General features: G+C 42.9%; 1 long non-coding RNA gene across 1 annotated transcript; it reads left to right on the top strand.

Moving 5' to 3' along the window:
• The first annotated feature begins 9181 nt into the window (after positions 1-9181).
• Positions 9182-11668, top strand: LOC111259772 (uncharacterized). The gene is made up of 3 exons (XR_002679839.2): positions 9182-9706; positions 10159-10258; positions 11016-11668. It is a non-coding gene; the product is annotated as an uncharacterized LOC111259772 (long non-coding RNA).
• Positions 11669-13242: the final 1574 nt, after the last annotated feature.

Below are 13242 nucleotides of genomic sequence, written 5' to 3'. Positions count from 1 at the left end.
TAGATATTAGATGGGGGTATACATCTCATGAATGGCCTGAACCAGTATAGCGTGATTTCTTCCCCATTTGAACAGGCTTTCCATGGCTAACTATTACATTGTAGTGTACTTCAGGATACTGGGTTTGTGCTGGAGTTTGGCTGTATTTCCACACAGCTAACGGTTATTTCTTCGGTCGATCCACCAGACTATCCACCATGAGCATTCTTCGGACGGAAACGAAAGCATTTCTCCACATAAAATTGCACTCGGTATCACGACATGCCGCAACGCCTTTCGTGTGCTTCACACATAACAAGTATGGCCATATTGACATCGGTGGCGCTGGGCTTGAACCATCTGCTGAGCAAGAGATTTAAAAGAGTGCTATTCTTCCCATGCGTGGATTGGTGGGTGTGTTTACTGGCGACGAGAGATATAAGTCTACGAGTCCCGTTAGAACTACTTATCATACCAGTCGTGCCGTCCTATTGAGTCTGGTCAATTTCCGATGTGTTTTAGTCTTTGTTACCGATGCTGCCTGTAAGGAACGAGTAGACCTACTGCTGAACTCAGTAGAATCTCTAAGTTAAGATCGATTACACTTTCGTTTCATGACTGAAACTTTCTATGATGTATCGTTTACAGAAGATGCGAGCACAATTCGAGAATTGTATGTTCGCAGTTAATTATGCTATGATCAACAAATGGAGATCTTTGCCATGGCTGTAGAGCGTTTACAGTAGTGTCCCGCAGCTGAGGCTCAACAAGCTTCTAGATTACTTAGTTTTTCAATAGCGGCTTACCATCTAAGTTGTAGGCACAGTATTTCGAAGTAATGCATCCGAAGGTTCTACAGATCTATTCTGGTCACGCTTTTCATAGATATCCTTACGTGAAGGTTATGACGATGCACACAAAAAGGTCCATCCCGGCGGATGAATACATACAATCATTCGAGAACTAGATGTAACCACATAAGTGATCATACAGTTTACTAGAGCTTCTAGAACACCATTCGACCGAAATGCCACAACACGACTAGTTTGAATATTGCCTGATGCTGGCATGAGCGCAGTCGTCCTATATGTTCACCTATAATTTGCGTACTATATCTTCTTTTAAACCGCAAGAGCGAATTTTCCCTCGAGTTCTAACAGAAAGCTTAGTGTCGAAAGATGATTACTTCACACCGCTCCGTTAACTTGTATACTGGTACTTGGCACGATATAGCCAACTGGTGAATCATCGATAAAAATATAGCGTTTCCAGTTGTGCTTTATTTTCACGTCTTAATATCTTGTACATTGCACGCGACGTACGTAAATGATTAGATAATAACTTAACGCTGCGGTGTTTTTCTTTGGTTGAGATCAGTCTTTTTGCCTGTCTGTCTCTCGTAAGCATTATGGTCCTCAATAGGCCTCTCGGTAAACAAGACACCGAGCTACAATATCAAAATATTTAACTGGGCGAACTCCCGAAGCAGTTGTCAATAGCACGCTCGCAACGGCTTATTCAGAACTGACTGTGTAGTCGGAATGGCAGTTCTGGTGGTGAACGTGCACCCTGGAAGAACACCATGCACTTCCCCCTGCACGGCCGCATCAAACACCCAGAAAAAATGAACGACCTTAAAAAACATCGCTGTCCTTTTTTGTGCCTCATTACGTCGTACTAGCAGCAATATTTCTGCTGCGGCGTAGATCACGGGAACGCTGCTATGACGAATACGACTTGCGACTGGGGTCGGCATTAGCCGGCACATAAGGGTCACTTTTAGCTGCTAACAAATTGGCGACAGAAAACGTCGAACGGACGTAATGCACGCCATTTATAAGTGCTCGAATGGCGATGGAGCTATCAACGATCGAATGATTCCGAAATACTTGCTTATTTTACAACAAGAAGATTCTAGGCTACTTATTCAATGCATGATTCGAAGTTCCTCAACCATCAAGGCGTCAATGCACACAATTCACGATACATCAAAGATTAACGACAATATTCAAGAAGATACTACAACTTAAACGCGAGGTATTGGGGTCGAATGTGTGCGGCGTATCGATTCGTTCCCTTAGTACGTAAACCTGCGTCTACGCAGGATTTCTGGCCGCATATTCATGAATGTAATTAATGGTACCTTTATGCTCAAAGTACTCTCTATACAAATAATTCAATATGGCGGAGCGCGCAAGGTTATATGACCAGAGGCAATCGTAGCTAAGCAATTATCAGTTGGCGGAAAACGGAAAGCGCTGACATCTCTGTCCGATTGTCTTAACTAACTAAAATTTCAGGTAAATAAAAAGATGCCTGGTGTTGTTTTAATTATATATAGTACCGATCTATACGGTTGGATTATATATGTCTGCTCGATCACGGATTACAAAAACAAAGCTTCTACAGTAGACAGGACACCCTGAGTTCTTCGATTTTTAAAGCCTGTTTGTGCGTACGTTCTCTCTTTCAAGTGAGTCACAGTAAAGTCTACATCTGCCGATTAATATAGGTTGTGTTCTCAATAGAACAAGAAGTGCGACAGTCAATACATGCGCCCACCATTGTCTCTAGTTATCTATCTCTATTGAAAGCTCCTAGCGACATTATCGATGCTAAAGCGGCTTGATGGCGTTCTGCTTGTAGGAATCTGTAATTCTGCCTTCTGGTTCCCCAGGGGTACTAGTGTGGCTTCATTAACACCTAGCAGGGTTACGATGATATCGCTTTTAGCAGCGTTGGTTTTGTACAACAAGTCCCATCAACAAAACGATAACAATGAAAACAACGATACTATCAGTATAAACATTGGCATCATCGTTATTACTTTGCCCTCTTCCGGGAGTATTTCCATTGTCCTCCGAAGTGCTCAGTTGTCTGTTGGCTTTCATCCTCTCGCATTGGGTTATCAGTGTTGCTGTTACGGAATCCGCTGGTGGCCAACACGTTGTTATGTGGTATTATATCACTGTTCCATTTCAATTTTTCGCATACGTGCGCCAGTCCTGGATCTTGTGTATCAGCGAACAAATGTTTGGTGTGAGTATTACACAAGTTCTTTCAATTCATCTGTTTCCTCTTGACTTGGCACTTCAGCTAGATTGCCGTCTACCACCAACGCCACTACCCTTCAGATCTGTTAACGTTGTAGAGGCTGGCGCCGCCGCCACTGCTGCTGCCGCCCCCGTTATCTGCGTCTGTTTCACAAAAGCTAGCTATTTCTTCTTTTCTTAGGTATTCTACTGATGGGAAGCTGGCTCGTTCTCCGCATCTTTCCTTTATTTCTTCATCTGGTTCGTTTTTGTTAGCATCCATGAACGGACAAATCAATTGTGCTGATGTTGCGATGACTCGGCACTACCCAATTCGTCATTTCCCCCTTATTTTGCGCGCAGCTCTCACCTAACGTCCCTCTCTACCCGTCATCGTTCCATCTACGCTCTGGATAGGGTCATCATCTATAGCTTGATCAACGATATTCTCTCACTTTAAAGACGCTCAAGGATTAGAGCACAGAGCCTGTTCGGACACTGTTCTAGTTTGCATCCGCGCGCGCTTCTCGTACGCCTCATCTCTTCTGATAGAGAAATGTAATCTTCGTTCCCGTCATTGTCGCCGTCGGCGGCGGCGTGTTCTACGTTTGCACGACTGGCCGCGCTCGTAGTAAATTACGGCTAAAGCTCAGCTGTCGACGCATCATCTCAGACGCACAGCTTTAATGTCATTGGACCAGATCTGAACTTTTGTTGCTGATTGGCCGCGACGAATACGCTTGTTATTGGCTATTGTTGTCGCTCTGATTCGCATGAGGCTGCTGTTGCCACCGCTTCGGCTTCGGCTGCTGAAGATATTGCCACTGATGATAACAACGAGAAGTGATGTGGCAACTATTGTTAGCCTTTCGTTATCTTCTACATTCTCGACTGCTCCTTCACTCTGTCTCCTTCTATATCTTCGTGTTGTTTTGGCCTCTGATCGGTTCGGCTCTCTCGGGTTCGTTCATCTGCGCAGCTGCTCTCAATCCGTGTGTCGTCATCAATCGTCAACAACGCATCACATAACAACAGACAAGAAATCAGTACTTCGTTTGTCTGATCCGTGCTCCTTTGTTAACCGCCCAGTTCCCTTATTTATTCACCTAACGCCGATCGCGAAGTTGATCCTGGTCGCGTTAATACTGATGATGGCGGCGGCGCAGAAAGGTTTTAGTGCTGCCGCTTCTGAAGTTTCCTTCTCGACCCAACGTTCCACTTTTTAGTCCTGGAAAAGAAAAAAATCCATTAGACCTCAGCATGCGACAGCGTCTCAGATAGATAATAATCAAAATATGCACTTTGAAATATAATACATACATCTAGTATCAAGGACTTTCAAGAGCATCGTCACGAGACGGATATAAACGGATGTAAACCGCAAAGCTCCCGACAATGACGTGATGTCTATATGATGGCTTAAAGTTTACGACCATGCGATTCATGAAGCCGGCATTGTAAATCTATTCCCGATTGCGCAAGTTTGAATTCAGCGATAACAAGACCGTTAAGGAACATTAGAGACTTCATTACGGGTAGTTGGGTACTGAAGCCCTTAAGTGTGTCAATATTTTCTTCTAGAAACGGACAGAAGGTCGGTTTACAAGCGTTAACAGTTATTCTTCCATGCCAGAAATAATAGCAACTACAAGTATCCATGCAATCGAAGAGATACACACAACGTTTACAAATGCCTTTATGCCCTAACGTCTTCGACGTAGGTACGTACATACTTGTATGCAAACATCATAGGCAATATGGGTGATTTTGTCGATGTCTATGATGAAGCAAACGGAATCGGCCATGTTGTGCATTTGACAGAAATCGTAACAAGATATTACTGCTATTACCAATTCATTTTTCGTCTTTCAAGAAACATCTGAGAAGTCGGTGGAGAGGGACACCGAACCAACTCAGTAGATGACCTAAGCCCTGCTCGCGCGCTCCTTCGAAACTGTGCGAAGATGACCAACGAGGTGTCACCACTCAAAGGCGTTATTTGCCCGTTAGCCGCAACCGATCAATTAGCCGATGCTTCACGATCGCAAAAAAGAGAAAGACATTCCTTTATTTTGCTTGAAGCTCTTTCGAGAGCCCCTGACCGCCTGTTCAGTCTCCCCCTCGATTACCCGTCATCGATTCGCTTCCTTCGCAACTGTTTCGTACGAAAATTTCGATCATCTGACACGAACCGATCCCTGTCGCCTCGTAGACATGCAGAAGGAAAATTGATATTGGACGGACCGAATGGAAGCCAATTCAAATGCTTTTCTTTGAATTTGGATCATCGTCATCATCTCGCTACGACTGTTCACTATCGTCGACTGACGTTTGCTACTGTCTGTCAGAAATATCCCCGTCCGACGTGTCACTACCCTCTAAGACTGCTGCCTTTACCGCTTAATCTACTGGGCGGGAGTAGCTTCTGGCGTTACGTGTGATGTCCTTTTTGCCTCGACCCCCCCCCCCCCCCCCACCTTTCTGGCTTCGGCTTCGGCTTCGTCCCTTTTTAAAGCTTGATCATTGATATAACATTCCAATCTGCACTCCGTCGGCAAACCGAAACGGGAGCCGATTTAGGAGAATCCCCACTGTTGGCCCATTAATGAGCCGCGTGCGTACTTACGCACATATGTATGTCTTGACAGTAGCTCTGGTAATTACAAACGGCACTACGATATTAAACCCGTTATCGTCTGCTGCCGTCTTATTCTGTCATATTTGTTTTTTACACATTTTGACATTTTCTTATTATGATTTCATGTAGATTCTGAAAGTTGTGCGGTGACCGTATGTGAGTAAATGTGTGTTTAACAAGTGGTGATCTATTGTGTACATTTTGAGATCGTTCCGTTTCTAACGAATCTCTAAAAAAAACGATGAAACAATTGAACGAGCTTGTTTAGTTGTTCCGAGCTCGTTCAGCCTCTTGCGAGCAATAGTTTGAACGTTTCTGTATAGGTTGTATTTTTTAGTAAGCTAGTGACGTTTTAGACAGACCGTAGCCGTGCATGTATGTACGTTCATGTTTCAAGAAAACTGATATTGGCCAGATAATTCGGCCCGCAGCTGATATCGATGAATTTCCACTGTTACATGAATATTTAACGGTTCGTACTTTTTTTTTTTTTCGTTACTCTATCATAGGAACTTTGTCAGAAGGAGGTAGAAATTAGGAAACTTACTCCAGTTTGGAATTATGCGTAAACGCCATATCGTTTTTAGCGCGTCGATGACCAAAATAATTTTTTAATTTAATTCTATTGATATTTATTATACCTTAGCTATATTAAGACGATTCAGGCTCACACATTTTGCACGACATGCAGTAGATAATATCAAATCCCGCGATAATATCAAATTTTAGCCGATCTAGGCACTTTAGCTATGAATAATGTTTTACATTCGGCAAGCTATACGACTTTATGTCTACATTATACGTTTAAAGCAATAGGTATTTTTCTAAAATCCTTACTCAATAATTTCTTTATGCTTTAAAATATTATATTGAAACGCTCGAGATTACATAATCTTCCGTATGACACAAACGGGTTCTCCATTAAATTGGTTCTATCGAAAACCTATAGCACAGCAGTCTAGCAAAGATGCGAACTTTACAGCTCTCGTTAAACGTGACATAGTACACTGCACACCATCCACACTGCATGGCCGCAATGACACATCTACTTTAATTATTTTCATTAGGTAACCTCCCCCTTTTTTTTTTTTTTTCAGTTCCCTAGAAAGCCCCCAACTGAATACGAAACAATAGTGGTCCTGACGGTGGAAGCGATCATGATTATAAACAAGACGACGGTCGAAAATGAAATTTAACCGAAGCAGAAAATGAATTGAGTGTAGAAAAGCCAGCCAGCCAGCCAGTCAGCAGCAGCAGCAACGGTGGCGATCAACAATATTAGCTATTGCGGCAACAACGACAAAAAAATTAACCGTCAACAAACAGCGACATAGAAAGCCGAGAACCAAGAAAGCGCTTTCGAAATAAGCGCCCCGTCATCGGTACACACCAATACGACAAATCTGTAATAGCTTCATAGCTATTCAATCTGCCCGTTTCTCATCAGACGGAAAACAGAACGGGCCATACCCGATCGGGCTGCTACACCTCGTTATTTCCACTGGGACTGGGAGGATATAAGATAATGGCCGGAACACAGCGAGGTGTCAATATGAACACCCTACAATATGTTTGTATTAAGTATAATGTTGATCGGCTGCCGATCATGGGACCACTACTAACTAGCAGGCGAGTCTGCTCACTTCTCATTACTTATTATATAATCACTCATTTTGTCGGGATCTGTTACTTCTTCAGTCTATCGGAACTCTTCAATATTATACACAAACATTATATAGTATATGAAGTGGAACTGGCTATCATTTTTTGTAACTTCGAAACGTCTCGTATTCGTCGCGTCGTACCATATGTACTACCTTAGTAAGTTCTATTTAACGATATAGATGAGACTGGCCGAGATATCTTAACATGGCACAATGGCCAAGTCGATACAAACAGGGAAAATTAGCATCGAGCCATTACCCACACACTGAACGACGAGCAGTCGAATCCAGTGGTGGTTAACTAACGCCAGCTGAGGTAATCGAGTTGAATTAGCAGTGACGAACTTATTTCTCTTTAGCTCATTACGATTCCGGTGTGTCATGGTCAGCGTCCTCGCCGTCCGTCTTAGCTGCCACTGCGGGTCTCGAGCGCGCCACCGCTGGCGTCTTCAGCTTCGTTCTGTTCACCGATCAGATCCAATATGACCTGCACGCCTTTAATGACGCTGCCGAGACGAAGAAATGGAGCGTAGCAGCAGCAGCAGCAGCAGCAGGTCGACGCTAGCGGTTCCTGATCCTCTTGCTAGCGGCGTCTCGTTTTCGCGCCGCGTTTCTCGTATGTTCGTTGATTTTTTTTTTCTGCTGCTCGTTTTTGTTTTTGCTTCAATTTAAGCAAATTGAAGAAGACTGGAGAAATCTGACGAGGCTACAGTGATGTGTTTTCGTACGATGATAAGCGGTTAAAGGCGCGGACGTGGTCAGGGCGAATGTGAGGGGGAGAGAGGAGACGCGGTCTGTCAGAAAGATGGAGCCGAAATGGGTGCAGACATACGAGCAGGCCTGCACAGTACGAACGATATTATACTAAAATGTGTTTCAACATATCTTGCACACTGCATTGTTCTCCAGTATCAAAGATCAATTTAACGAACGCTAACATCGGCACGCAACTATTGCACTGGTGAGCATAAAAAATGAATTCGAAAGAACAGAAAATCAATAAATTAGATTATAGAAACGTAAAAATCTGTAACGTAGAGAAGAAGACATGCCTCATACGAACGGTACTTCACTGCAACTCAGACATAGAGAGTACCCGATTCTGGCCTCTGGAACCCGATCTGGAACATGTTACGACTTTAATTTTCTCGCATAGACGACGTTCTTATTATTCATTCACGACCTATCTATTCGTCCAGACGTTTAGAACGCATATCATGAGATTCTTAGTATCAGTCACTATTAATAGGTTGGGCTGGTATTAATAGCTCGCTTTGGTTTTACCCACTTCAAAAACTCTACGTCAATATATCTGCGACCTGCGCTCGAAATTCATGCCGTGGATGCATTTTCGGCCGGGAAACGTCCGTAACCATAGCTCGAACGGATGTCACAATTTGTATACATCCTAGCCAAACCTAGCCGTCATCCAAAAAACCTTTGGATCTATGACGTCCGTCTGCAGTACAAAAAATAGGAGCGTTTCTAGATACCGCCATAGATAACCGCAGTATATAAGAAAGCGTGCTAAAAAGTGCACCAGAAGATAACTGTTTAAACACGGTGAAAAATGTTGTGATCGATATAGGCTGTCATAAACCTGAATCTGTTCATTAGAGAACTAAACAAATACGTATTGTTCATACTTCTTCAACTACGAAGATTGAGAGAGTTGACTAGAACTTAGCAAAAACAATATTTTTAGCTCAAGCTACCACTTCGCAGTTAGCTTGATCCTAAAGTAGCTATGAAATAAAAACATCGGTAAAATTAACCTCCGAAGCATATGAGCAACAATATGTGCAGACGATGACGCGTCGACGGTAAACATTTGGTTGGAACAAGCGGTCGTGTGGCTGGCAGTACGAGTTCGATAAATTTCAAACCTAATTTTGTTCCTCTGTTTATCCAATATGCCTAAATTACAAATTTTAATTATCTAGGCTCAAACAGCTTAGTGTAAAACATCTCGTCTTGAATGTATCAAGCAAACGTAAACTATTGCTAAGTTTGCCAACGACGCAGTCATGACTATTTTCGTTTGCTACATTTGTTTTTGTTATTTTGGTAGTTGGCGGATGGTCAAGTGTTATATACGTTGCAAAGCTCTGTTATCGTACCTCAAGACCTCACTTTCATTGCCTTGTTCGATTCGGACTTCGCTTCAAGCTTCAGAGGTGGCTGTGTCGGGTCACACAGCATCTTCGACACCAGTATAACTTTTTCAAATGTCAAAAGCTGACAGTGCTTCACGTATGGATGTTTCCTCCGCGTTCGATGAGGATTCAGCAGCTAAAAGATGCAGACTTACCTAGCAATTAGCCATAGGTGCAAAAAGGATTCAGAACGGTTCTCGACGAGTTCGAAATATCGGATGGAGCACAGTATTTTAGGTAGATGTTGTTGTCAACGTTTAACAAACGGCTTTTGGGAAGCGGCCGCTGCCAGACGATCCCTAGCTATAGTAAAATCAATCCTCTTCTGTGTTCTTTCAGCAGCCTTTTGCCCTTAGTGAAAGGCGACGGATTGCTAATGTGTAATAGATGCCGTTTTTTTTGACAGTCAACCACAAGGGGCAAGGAAGCAGGTTTCCAGCACTATATGGGGCTTGCTATCAGCGCCCCATGCGAAGCTTTCAGTACTCTCCACACGCAATTCGCATGCATAATTTGAAGTATATATCATAGTTCATACCATTATATTTATAATGGACCTACTATATGAAGCTTTAAACGACCTCTGTATATAATATGCAGCCAATGAAAAATATCTCAGCTTTGCATCATGTTGTTGCCAGTTGCGTATGCCATCGGAAAATTTAGGTCCTTTATTTATCCATTTGCAGCATCCATCCAATGTAAACGGACCAACCAGCTCCAAGTACCTAGCTATAATTTCACCTACGCAAGGCCGAGCCTTTGCTGGACAAAGTACAACGAGCGACGGTAAGTATACAAACCCTTTCCAAACTTTGCTTACGAACGGCACTGGTCCTGGTCGAAGTAAAGATGAATCGAGTAGCTTCCCATAGAATCCAGGTAGTGTGGGAACGTCGGCGCAATTAGAAAAACCCGATTGAATCCAATCTGCGTTCCTAAAACGTGCCATGGGACTGCATCGCTCATCATTGAAGAGATACGCGCACCTTCTAAGCGATAGACCGCTATTTGTAGAAGCTACGAAACGCCGATTTAAACTATTCCCTCTGTTTGCTTATGTGGTCTTTATCAGCACATAAGAGAGGAAATGGCGTAGATCGATCCTGAACTCCTTTAACACATAGGCGACGACCAACGAAGCCTGAAGAGGGGGTGAACAGCACTAACTCACACACAGTCACTTATTTTTCAGTAGCTGGGCTTCATCACATCGTATGTGGTACACTGAGTTTTCATCGGCCATACGGTCTATATAAGATAGGGTGGTATGCCTCAACTGTCGTGCATCAGCATTGCAGTACCTTCTGACATAGTACAGAAATTTGTCAATTTTAAATGCTAATTTCATACACTCACTGAAGATATTTGAAATGGAATAAATTGCTTGAGTTGTCCCACACTCGGTCATCACTTATGGTCCATGTTTGCTCTTGACAATAGGCCATAGCTCTCCCATATAGGCTAAATCTCAAAATGTTATAATTTTACTTCCAGTTTTCCGGTAAAGTTGAATCAGTATTGAGCGTTCTGTGATTTTTTCCAGATGGAGCATAAAGCCTTTGTGAAATATGCTTCAGATGCGTGCTGCGGAATGCCTTTGGAAAACAGATACCGAGTAAAGTTCAAACAAACAGGTGATTCAGACGTTCTGAAGATGGACAAGGGTTCTTCAAGAACGTTTCTCAGCCTAGAGGGTCTCTGACAGCGATAACAGGATGGACGAGGAACAAAGTGCCTCTCACGATTCGTTTGGCAGTCAGAAGTTGTTCATCATGAGGGGTAAACTAAACAAGTTATCATAAGATTGCGGAAATCTGGCCGACGTAAGAGACCAGAACAGTAACACAACAAGTTCTGAATCTTCGATCACGACAGTCCACTGGCCCACGTTTGACCACTTACGAAATGGTTTTTTCAAAAAAAAAAAAAAAAAAAAAAAAAAAAACAGATCTGTGCGCTGCCTCACTCTGCGTAATCGCTGGCCTTAATCCTTTGCGATGTTTCGTATTCCTCAAACTAAATAAAAGCCTGAAGGGCGAGCGTTTCTACATGATCGAGAATATTTAAAAAAAAATCGCTGACTGAGCCAAGAGCCACCCCGACGATCGAATTCGAAAAATGGGCTGGAAAAAATCAGTAGCATAAATGTGTTCGGACCATCCGGCAGAAACTGAATTGGGCCGATTAAATAAAAAAAAAACCTATCAGTCTACAACAAATGACTTTTTAGAACGAAGTATTATATTATTAAGGTGATATTTAACTGAATAGCCCTTTAAAGTTTCCTATTCTTATCGGCAAAATTAACAATCGTACGTATATATATATATATATATATATATATATATATATATATATATATAACTTGTTCTTATTATCTAATTTCCATTATACTTTCATATCATAGAAAATAGTCAACAACAAGGGCGTTGTGGTATACAGATACACCTACATGCAATAGCTAGACACGTAAAAGCGTACCTGTCATTATAACAACTCGGTAATACCTAGATAGCTAGAGTAAGTTAGCTGAACAAAGACTGATTTTCTCTATTCGTATGGTTGTTGAAGCCTTGACTACAGTAGAACATTTCATAAACTATATATAGTATACAACAGAAAATAGTGTTGCGTTCTTCGTATTATAAGATATTTAACGTTTATTGACGGTTATTATCAGCAATTCAACATGCTTGAGTTTGCGCACAACGAAAGATACGCGGAACTATTGTGTTTTCAGCGACTCCACCATTAAGCCTGTCCCCATCGCAACTCTACGGCTCCGTAACGTTCGCAGAAAGACGTTCTTTCTTATTCGTTAACTCTATTCTTCGGCTTATCGTACTTATAACTTAACCTATCCGTTGTAAGACATATTGATCGCGAGCCGATAGTAATGGCCGTGTGCTATTGGAGTAGGACCACACGAACGGTCTGATTTGATCAGGGCGTTAGTAGTCTCGTGGCGTCAGCAGCAACAAACGCCGTTCGCGACGCCGCTCATTGCCGTTTCGGTTTTGCGATTCGCCATCGATCTTCCACGCATCAGCGGCACTGCCGCAGCGACAGCACCGCTACAAACGAATCGCGAACGTTATCCATGCTCGCCGTTGTTGTTCAGCCAGCGTTCACTAGCAGCGTCGGAGACGGAGATGTACCCCACTCCATTCCATCGTACTGCTGGGGCGGTAGGGCACTACTATCGTACTACTCGGTTCAACTTGTGCGCACACTCGATGTACGTGTGTGCATAAGTTGTATTTGACTATTAAGTTCGCTGCCGTGTTGGGTCATACTGTAGTTTAGCCGAGCCTACGGCAGCACCCAAACTGTTGGAGTAACTCACAGATGCGCATTGCTATCGAGGTACCAGTGTATAGATGATATATATATACAATGAAAAAGAACGATGCCGTAGAGACGCATATGTTGTACGCGGTTTGCTCAGTCGATTGTTGTATGAAGCATCAACTATCAAAGTCCTACCACGCCTCCTTCTGGTGTTTGGCTGTTGGAGAGGGAATCGGAGCTAAGCTGAAAAGGTGGGAAAATTCAAAGGGAGGCGTGGCAATCTAATTGAAATTTATTGTGCCGCGGTACCAGATTGTAACAACGATGTGTGATATCCGATGTGATGGCGTGTTAGCATCGTGCTGCGCTATAAGCACCCATACATGTACCTGTATCATACCGTGCATACTCGTAGACCAATCGCACAGCGGATTACGACTTCCTATCTATTATACATACATCGTATATGAGCAGAGCTG

Source organism: Varroa jacobsoni, unplaced genomic scaffold (genome assembly GCF_002532875.2).
Source record: "Varroa jacobsoni isolate VJ856 unplaced genomic scaffold, vjacob_1.0 scaffold_367, whole genome shotgun sequence".
In the NCBI taxonomy this organism is placed as follows: Eukaryota; Metazoa; Arthropoda; class Arachnida; order Mesostigmata; family Varroidae; genus Varroa; species Varroa jacobsoni.
The sequence above is the reverse complement of the archived record's forward strand: the minus strand, read 5'-3'. Positions and strand labels throughout refer to the sequence as shown.